Source organism: Mixophyes fleayi, chromosome 1, assembly GCF_038048845.1.
Source record: "Mixophyes fleayi isolate aMixFle1 chromosome 1, aMixFle1.hap1, whole genome shotgun sequence".
Lineage (NCBI taxonomy): Eukaryota > Metazoa > Chordata > Amphibia > Anura > Limnodynastidae > Mixophyes > Mixophyes fleayi.
This window is the reverse complement of record NC_134402.1, coordinates 66,889,610-66,898,702: the sequence shown is the minus strand read 5'-3', so window position 1 is coordinate 66,898,702 and position 9,093 is coordinate 66,889,610. Positions and strand designations below refer to the sequence as shown.

The 9,093-nt window shown below is 39.5% G+C and overlaps 1 long non-coding RNA gene across 1 annotated transcript; it reads left to right on the top strand.

The window, feature by feature from the left end:
* The first annotated feature begins 553 nt into the window (after positions 1-553).
* On the top strand, positions 554-8,345 carry LOC142104602 (uncharacterized). Its single transcript, XR_012679609.1, has 3 exons — positions 554-732; positions 2,657-2,768; positions 8,273-8,345. It is a non-coding gene; the product is annotated as an uncharacterized LOC142104602 (long non-coding RNA).
* The last annotated feature ends 748 nt before the right edge of the window (positions 8,346-9,093 follow it).

Sequence of the window (9,093 nt, the reverse complement as noted above, 5' to 3'; positions counted from 1 at the left end):
CTACAAGCGCCAGCATACTCATGACTGCTAGAGCATGCTGGCACTTGTAGGAATACAGGTGCATCCATGTACAGCATCAAAGACATTGTACAGGTAGCTGCCAAAAATAAGAGGAAAAAGACAGGTACAAAAGTCTATGTCTACTTATAAACTTAGGGGTCATCTTATTATGGTCAATATGGAGAAATAATGATAAAAATGGCAATTTTTTTTGTGTTTTACAGATCAGTTTCCCAATCACCAAATCGACTGATAAATCACAAGTTGTCAAATGCTTCTTAAAAAAAGAAATCAAAAGCCATTGCGAAATCACTGATTTCTCACTGATAAATATCAATATAATTCATATGATTTTTTTTTTGGACTGTTACAAACCTGAGAACAATGGTTCAGTTTTCATTGAATACAGAAGTACCTGTTACTGGAAACATCATTCATCTTCCCGGCATTGTCACCCTGACCACACATACCTGAGGATCAGTCAAGTTAGTAAACGTGTCTCCTCCTACAGCCAGCTCTGTTAGCAACTCAGTGTTGTCAGAGAGAGGTGCACAGGCAGCAGCATGCTGCTCGCTAATCATCAGGTAATGATTATTCTCTAATAACCATTCTTACAAAGCACTGGTCTTGTGTAATCTGGATGCATTTATATATGCAGGGGGAACACCGGAGGTTTTGTCGTGTGGCCACCAATATAAAACATGTGTGTGGGATGCTGCTGAACGTTAAAAGGTAATGGAACAGATGCTAATGTATGTCACTCACAATGTAATGTGAAGTGTAATCTAATGTAGGGCTAATACAAAGTAAGTAGGATAATATTAGCTGAAGTGTTGGGGTATTATGTGGCTCGCAGTGAATTAGGTGTAATCTTATGAGTAGGTTCAGACAGCCTGCCATTCATCGGCTATGGTGGAACCACTAAGGGGCAGACATGCTGAGTCTTGTAATTTCACCACAGCTGGAAAGCCACAGGCTGTCTAATACTGCTCTAGAGTGTAAGCTCTGCAGATCACAGCTGGGAAGCCACAGGCTGTCTAATACTGCTCTAGAGTGTAAGCTCTGCAGATCATAGCTGGGAAGCCACAAGCTGCCTAATACTGCTCTAGAGTGTAAGCTCTGCGGATCACATCTGGGAACCACAGGCTGCCTAATACTGCTCTAGAGTGTAAGCTCTGCAGATCACAGCTGGGAAGCCACAAGCTGCCTAATACTGCTCTAGAGTGTAAGCTCTGCGGATCACATCTGGGAACCACAGGCTGCCTAATACTGCTCTAGAGTGTAAGCTCTGTGGATAATTTTATTTTTGCCTGGGCTCTATTGAATTTCCTTGCATTTTTTTTTTCAAAGTTTAACAGTTATGGGGCTCCTGTAATATATATATTCTGAGTATCAAATACCTGTCAAACTGTAAATGTTTATATCAGGCACACTTTGTTTCACTTGCTCTCTACTGATAATTGACAATTTATAATGCTCTGTATAAATCAGGGATATTGAATTTGATAGTATTTTATATGAAAAGTTTATTATTTAACTTTTTTTTATTTTTGCTCTTTAGAGTCTATTCTGTGTTATTGTTATCTATTCTAATTGTGATGTTCATTATGGAGTTTTGATTAGTTTTCAGCATGCAGGTTATAATATACATCATATATTATATCTGTTACGTTTAAAATTTCATCTGTAGATAAAAATAATATGTTGATATTGATGTAATACTATTCTATAGCTAGGCCTGGGAGGGAAAGATTGGGAATCCTATGGTCTGAGGCCAGAAAGACAGAAGAGATGATGTAAACGATGATATAAACCTGTGATAGATGAACATAAGTAGACATTCGCCACTTAGAGCTTCTTAATAATTAAAGACATATTGCCTGTTTTATATCAGTTTGCTGGTGCACGCTGTCTGGATCTGGCAGATTAACTCCGATAAACCCTTCAGTGGTCAGAACAAGCCTGAAATTTCATTTACATGGATGCCAACTGCTCCTAATGTACAGGGATAGTTCCAGACTCCATGTTAGATGCCATTCTTAACACTTTTGAGCGATGTATGTTGTGATTCATTGTAGACAGTTACAAAAGGTATTGAATGACCGACTCTGGACCTGATTTTGAGTTAGGAGCAAAGCAAAGAAAAAGGAGTAACTTTGCACCTGGACAAACCATGTTACAATGCAAGGGGTACAAATTGACTTTTTTTTTGCATGCAACAAAAATACTGGCTGTATTTTCATGTAGCACACAAATACTTGATCGCTTTATTTTTACACTGAAAATAAAGATGATCTATGACATGCCATATCCCAACTATAAATCCATCCATACATTTTAAATTTACCTCCCCCTCTAATGCAACATGGTTTTGTCCAGGTGCAAAGTTACTCATTTTCTTTGCTTTGCTCCTAACTCAAAATCAGACCCTCTGTGTTCAGTCTGGTGATCCTTCAATTTTCAATAAAAAGGCCCAGGCCTAATGTAATTTCTCTTAAAGGTGCTCTGACATTCAATGAAAAGCAGGATACTATTTTTTAGACTTCATTTCCCCTTTAATGCGGTATGTAAAAGGCCCAATGTCATGTCAGCTCCACGCTCCATAAGTAATGCCATAGTCATAAACATTGTAAACTTGTTTCCTCTCTTTCTGTAGATACATAGGAAGAAACAGCGTTGTGGAATGGGCGCTGTTCCACCTTCAGATGCAGATCCACAGCAGAAAAGATCTTCTTTTCAACATAAGCAACTTCTCAAAAAATAATATGGTATTTATAAGTCTGTTGCAAATATGTAGTAGAGACAGAGCTGGATTTACACCTCATGGGGCCCTAGGCAAGATATCGGTTTGGGCCCCCCCTTCACACACACAGTGGCCCCTCACACACACATAATACACGCACACAGTGGCCACACACACACACACACACACATAATACACGGACACAGTGGCCCCTCACACACACATAATACACGCACACAGTGGCCCCTCACAAACACATAATAAACTCACACAGTGGCCCCTCAAACACACAATACACGCCCGCAGTGGCCCCTCACACACACACACACACAATACACGCACGCAGTGGCCCCTCACACACACACAATACACGCACGCAGTGGACCCTCACACACACACATAATACACGCACGCAGTGGCCCCTCACACACACAGTGGCCCCTCACACACACAATACACGCACGCAGTGGCCCCTCACACACACAGTGGCCCCTCACACACACAATACACGCACGCAGTGGCCTCGCACACACACACACACACAATACACGCACGCAGTGGCCCCTCGGGGGAGGGGCCGAAATGTAAAATATATATATATATTTTTTAAAATTGCTCCTGTCCCCCCAGCTGGGCCCCCCGAGAGCCGCTAGGCCCTAGGCATGTGCCTAGGTTGCCTAGCGGTAAATCCGGCCCTGAGTAGAGATGAGCGGTTTGGATTCGGAGTAATCCGACAAATCTGAATTTTGGTAGCACCGAGTCATGACTAGGATTCTCCTGCCAAACTCGTCATTTCCGGTAAAATGTAGGATCTTGAGTTTTGGATTGATATCTTCTATAGAAAGCCCTCCCCAGATTAGAAGTGAGAGCATGTGGGGAGGACGTTTGCGGTAATTCTGTGTTCCGGAAATCACTTGTAGAAGGTTGGACAGGGTGAAAGAGGCAATTTATATTGAAAGAGCTGTGATTTTACTGCATACTGATTGTAATAGTATATTAGTAAACTAATTAGGAATGGACAAAAAATATTGTTTCATGCTTTTAAAATCAAAGGGGTATATTTATTAAACTGCGGGTTTGAAAAGTGATGATGTTGCCTATAGCAACCAATCAGATTCTAGCTGTATTTTGTAGAATGTACCAAATAAATGATAGCTAGAATCTGATTGGTTGTTGTAGGCAACATCTCCACTTTTTCAAACCCACAGTTTAGTAAATATACTGCAAAGTGTTACAATCTGAAGGCAGTAGTGCAAGGGTCCATAACAGTGAAGTCTGAACTATTAGGTGGTGAAAAAGCAGGGTGCTGTATGACTGTGAGCAGCACACTCCAAAACTTAAAATATGTATTTCTTGCTTTTAAAATCCCAAGTGTTTCAATCTAAAAGCAATTGTATTAGGGTCAGTATCAGTGACATCTGAACTATTTAGTGGACAAGAAACATGATGCTGTTTGACTGTGAGCAGCACACCCCAAAATATATATTTATTTCTTGCTTTTAAAATCCCAAGTGTTTCAATCCACATGCAATTTTGTGAGGGGCAGTATAAGTGACATGTTTACTACTAAGTGGCCAAAAAACAGGCTGTTCCTCAACTCTGAGCAGCAGCACCCCCCTCAAAAACAAATATGTATTTCTTTTAAAATCCAAAGTGTTTCAATTTGAACGCAATTGTTTGAGTGGCAGTATTATATTATATATTCCCTATCTAATTACGCATTCACCTGGTGTGGTGGCAGCTACAAGTAGCTCCAACTTCAAGTAGCATTACACCTGTTGTAAACCATGGATTAGTTTACAGATCCGACAGGTTGCTTATAAGCAGCTGTTTGCATCAGGAGTATCCCAGTACCAGTACTGGCAGAAGTATTACTGTTTCAACAAAAGGGTCATATGGGAAGAAAGTGTAATAAGGCATGATCAAAATCCAAACACTGTTTGTCTATCTCAAAGAAAACATCAGCTCTTGATGTAAGGATTACGGAAAAAGTTTCTGAAGAATGTGGTGATTTGCTAAAAAAATTTAAATATATATCATTCCATACACCACCCACAATGGTAAGACAAGGCTCAGACTATGGCCACGTTTTCCTACTATGGGTCCTGCCACTGCTGTTACTTGTACTAGAATGCCCATTGCAAAAGAGAGTGCCCAACACGGTCATGCATCTTCATTAACTTTCCATGCACCACCTTCTCGCTTATAGTGTAGCAGGGGAGGGCTGTCAAATATTAGTCCGGTGGGCAAGACTCGACTCAGCAGCCTATTTTAAAGGAAAAAATATGCAGGTGGCCCAATGACCCAGCCAAAGGTAGCCCTCTATGGGACCGGCCCAGGGGGCAGATGCCCCTCTGCCCCCCAGCCCAGCCCGCCCCTGGAGTGTAGGCCTGTCACCTCCAACACAGCCACATCAGTACAAGAAAAGAACACTGACGCTGAAGAACAACTTGGGCACTCACAGAATCCTGAGGAGAGTCTAAATATACTGGTGTCAATCTTTTTGTAAAAACTCAGGAATGTCACAGTAAAATGGCTCACCCCGCTATGACTTTCCTCAGGATTCCTTATTGCCGATAACAAAGCAAACATTGTGTGTGCATTACGACTATGTGAATTTCCACACGTACCATGTTTTGCACGCACAATAAACCTGGTGGTGCAGAATTTTAAAAAAATGAGAGGTCAGTGCAGAAGATGCTGTCTGTGGCCCATATAATTTCTGGGCATTTTTGACATTCATTAACTGCATATAGAACATTGCAGCAGCTGCAAAAAAATATCATCTGCCATGTCACCAACTGAAGCAAGAGGTAGTAACAAGGTGGAGTTTCACACTTTATATGCTTCAGCGACTAGAGGAACAGCAGCAAGCCATCAAGGCCTACACATCAAGTTATGAGATAGTGAGTGGGGGGGGGGGATATGTTATCTCACTCCAGCACACTGAGGATCCCATTCTGTTTTATACAAGCTACTGAAATCATCTGACATTGTAACAAATGAAGTGAGTTCAGATGTACCCCTAATCAAACTACTGGAAAAGCTGGAGGACGAGATGAAAGTTAGCAATTCTGCTAAGCATGTTGGCCTTGTAGATCAAGTTCTTTATTCACTTCACCATGACCCAATGGTTTGCAGTATCTTGAAATGGGATCACTACAGTTTGGCAAGGTTTAAGTCATATGTAATGTCTTTCCAACTGACACAAATGTTCACAGATGCAAACAGCTCCTTGTGAGCAAGCTATTGGCACAAGTCGCACGTAACACGTCCCCTGCTTCAGCTTCTCTTAAGAGCCACACTGATAATGAGTCAACCCAGCACACCAATGTGAAGGGTTATTATGACAACTCTTCAGGCTTAAAAGAAATGTGGAAATATATTGTCACATGTACCATGTCTCAATCTGATACACCTTGTATTAGTAGAATGATGGAGGATAACTTTAATGATAACGTAGAAATTAGCATCTCAGGCAGTCCCTTTGAATTCTGAGAGGAAAAAAATTGCAATTTGGAGCCCCTTGTACAAACATCCTATGGGGTACTTAAGCTTTCCACCCCATAGTGTATACTCAGAAAGAGTGTTTAAAACAGCTGGGAATATTGTGAGTGACTGTCGGTATAGACTACTTCCCAAAAATGTAGAAAAACTGGTGTTATTAAAATGAACTAAAAATTGTATGAGGAATACCGTTGTTGCCACCAACTAGAAACAGAATCTGTAACACTAGATTCCAGTGAGGATGAACTTATATTGTGTGATGATGATCTTGACATCAGTGATGAGGATAATGATCAGGGTGAAGACATTGTCAACGTAGTAGAAGACGACCACTGTTATAAAATGTCCATTAGTAAATTGTTAAAATTCCTATATATGCTCCAGTACAACAATCAATAACCAAAATGTTCTTTCGTGGGGTACCAAACAAAACACGTACTTCAGCCACAGAAGTAGCATTTCCAGAAGTGTTTAGTTTGTTAAACTATGAATGTCCTTCTTTACAGATAGGTGGGTGGGTGAGTAGGAGTTAGGGTATATGTTCAGCATTCCGAAAGTCAACAACATTAGGTAAACAATTCAGATGTTGACAGAATTATTAGGCCAACAATTCACATGGCAGAAAGTATTATTAGGTTGACTAGTCAAATGTAGACAATATTATATGGTTAGGGTTAAGGATAGGGTTAGGGATATTATTGAAATATATTACCTACACCTTACTCTACAGGGCTTCATAGTCCATGATTCTTGTTTCAACTGACTATTAAACCAGGTGAAGTAGACTATCTAGTCAAGAGGCTGTAGAAGAACTATGAGACTATGTCATGGTATCATGTATGAGACTGGGCTGTCTACAGTAGCATGGGTTATACAGGGCTATTCAAAAAGAATGAACTGATTTCATTACGCAATATTTTATTAAGGAAAAGTAAAACAAAACTCCAGCAAATTCACAAATATTCTACTTATAATCAAGTTTTATTTCCTGTATTACAAGTGTTCAATGTGATTTAAGTTCTCAAGCATTGTCATGAAATAAGTCAGTGGAAACACTGCTTGATTTAATGTGTGGAGGCACTGTAGCCAAACCCTAAATCCCTGCACTGAGGGCGCCTACCTACATAGTAAACTATACAGGGAAGCTTGTGGTAAATGGAATTGTTAAAACAATGAAAAATAATAGGAGGAAAAAATCTTACAAAAAATATGACTGAATAAATTTGTGCGCCTGTTTTAAGTTCATATATTTGGGATCAGGTAACTGCATGCAGGGTCGTCTTAACAGCATTATAGGCCCCCGGGCAAAGCAGTGCCCTGGGGCCCTACCTACACAACCACTCACATGAATAAAAATGTAAATTATCACTACAATTAAGCTTATATTTATTAGTACCTCCAACAATGTCAGTGTTTAAACATTAAAAAACATGCTGTACAGCAGAGATTAATACACACGGACCTTTGGACAATATAACATGAGTCTTGAAGTTGAAAAACAAGAAATTTAACATAAAAATGGCACTCAGTTGGTAGATCATACAGATGGCACAGTACGAAATTACTATGAATTATTTTTTTAATCAAGTGTTCAACACAAACATTTGCAAAAATTCTTTGCAGATAATTGCTTTATAATTGGCTTGAAGTTAATGGTCCTCAGGATGTCATTTTCCATACACATGAAAACCAGTGAAAACCAGTTCAAATGCTGCTGGCCCATTGTGCTGTGAAACTGATTTTTGTTTATCAGTTTCAATCTTGAAAATGAACATTCTCCTGCACAGATGGGTTTGAAGGTTCTGAATAAATCTCCTGGAATAATATACTGAAAAGTATATGGGGCCCCTATGCTCCTACGGGGCCCCCGGGCAACTGCCCAGCTTGCCCATGCGTTAAGACGGCTCTGACTGCATGTATATTCACCGTGCATTAACACCAAGTATGTGCAATATAATCAGTGGCTATAGAGATAATTATAGTCAACACAACTATACTGTTTGTTTTTTATTGTTACTGCAGAGAAAGGATTTTGAAAAACTAAAGAGCCTGTTATCTGTTCGTCCAAAGCAAAGAACTGAAGAAATACTCAGACAGGTAGAATAAAAGCCTTATGTTTGTTCTGGTAATATCGATTTACGATTATAAATGCTACTCCTATGTATCAATTACTCATGCATGTCATTCATGATTGCAGCTGACTCAATAAATTGTACTTATAATCTGACATGTTCCAGATCTGACATACATAACCTGCCTAAACAAGCAGCAGGGAAAGTGTTTAGCCACCGAAACTTCCTCTTCACAAGTAAAGACAATCATATACAGAGTTTTATTTGACAACCCATAGCAACCAATCAGATGTCATATTTTAAAAGTCTAATATGGAATGAAAACTGCCATATGATTGGTTGGTTTGTATTATAACACATGTATATTGCTTATACTATTTTATTAAATAAGTCCTACTGTGCAAAATAATGTATGCTAGATTTGAAGGCAAAGTGTTAAAAAACCTGCATAGTATAGTTATTATGTCCAGCAAGACAGATGATGGGGTATATTTACTAAGTGGCAGTTCCGATGGACCGCGGTTCTGTGTCCTTTACTGTCATTTTTAAAATGGCAATTTTATTATAGACAAAGCCCATTGAGTTTTGTCTTTAATAAAATTGCCATTTAAAAAAAAATGACAGCAAAGCACAAAGAAGCTGCAGTTTGTCGGAACCGATGATATTAGTAAATATACCCCTATGCGTAGAAACACTTAGTGGAAATAGAATAAGCTTTCCAAAAAACAAAATACATACAGTTCCCAGGTTTCTCACAATATGAATGTAAAA